Source organism: Galeopterus variegatus, unplaced genomic scaffold, assembly GCF_000696425.1.
Source record: "Galeopterus variegatus unplaced genomic scaffold, G_variegatus-3.0.2 Scaffold7558, whole genome shotgun sequence".
Classification (NCBI taxonomy): Eukaryota; Metazoa; Chordata; class Mammalia; order Dermoptera; family Cynocephalidae; genus Galeopterus; species Galeopterus variegatus.
Window position 1 is genome coordinate 15,978 of NW_007733669.1, and position 1,140 is coordinate 17,117.

The 1,140-nt window shown below is 33.9% G+C and overlaps 1 pseudogene; it reads left to right on the forward strand.

Moving 5' to 3' along the window:
• The window catches only part of LOC103607578, a 17,543-nt pseudogene that overhangs the window by 2,965 nt on the left and 13,438 nt on the right, over positions 1-1,140 (forward strand).

Sequence of the window (1,140 nt, forward strand, 5' to 3'; positions counted from 1 at the left end):
AAAAAATTAACATCATTTTTATAAGTTTTCACATGGCTACTAGAAACTTTAAAATTGCATATGTGGTTTGTATTAAATTTCTTTTGGACAGCACTGCTGTATACTACTAAGTATCTTTACATATTTTTGAAACCCATGTACAGAATCACAGAAATAGAAGAACAGCTCCTCATACCAGTAGAGAGTTAAAAAAAAAAAAAAAAAGACAATAACCTCCTAAGGTGAAAGGAATCATCATACTGAGCAAATTTAAAACTGGATTTTTTAAAGGAAACATTACTATGTTTTGATTTTAATCTATTGTCTTAGCCATGTCATCATTGCTGTTGGTTATTCTGTCCCTTGGAAAATCTCATTCTATAATATTGTCAGCAACTGACCAACCAATAAAGAAGATATTTAAATAACATAGTTACTTAACGGTTAGCTCACTTGGCTAGAGCATGGTGTTACAACACCAAGGTCAAGGGTTCAGATCCCCATACAAGCCACCTGCCAAAAATAAGTAAATAAATAACATACACTTCAAGTTTAGAAGCAGATTTTGCAAAACAACCTTTCCCATTTCTGTTTGTGATTTGAGGGATTCTACCCCTTCCCCCCCCAGGGATCAAGAATTTCAGAGGTCTGTATCTACACAATTGGGCATACAAACACCCAGACAATTTTGTGGGGAAGAGAGTTGCTGTGATTGGCATCAGGAATTCTAGAGCAGATGTAGCTGGAGAGATCAGTCGTGTTGCTGAACAGGTTTGGCATTATGAAATGATTCTGTTCTTTGGTATAACCTTGATACCTGCAGAGTGTGGATCACAGTGAGTCTACACTTCTCCTAGCAGTGATATCCCAAACTTGCCTGCTAGCTCTCCAACCTGGCAATGGCATTTTTTTCTTCTGATTGTATATGAATGAAAGAATGTAGACAATCAAATAATAATATCCTTCCACATCATAATGCATTAGAGTCATAAAAAAAAGCAATCACATTGGCTTCAGATATCTTGGCAATTATCTAGATGTAGCTGTATATTAGAGAAATAAAAAATTTTCAAACTGAAATGAATTTTACAAAAAACACAAAATTTTTTTTTGTTAAATTTTTATTTTGTCAATATACAATGTATATGATTATTATGGCCC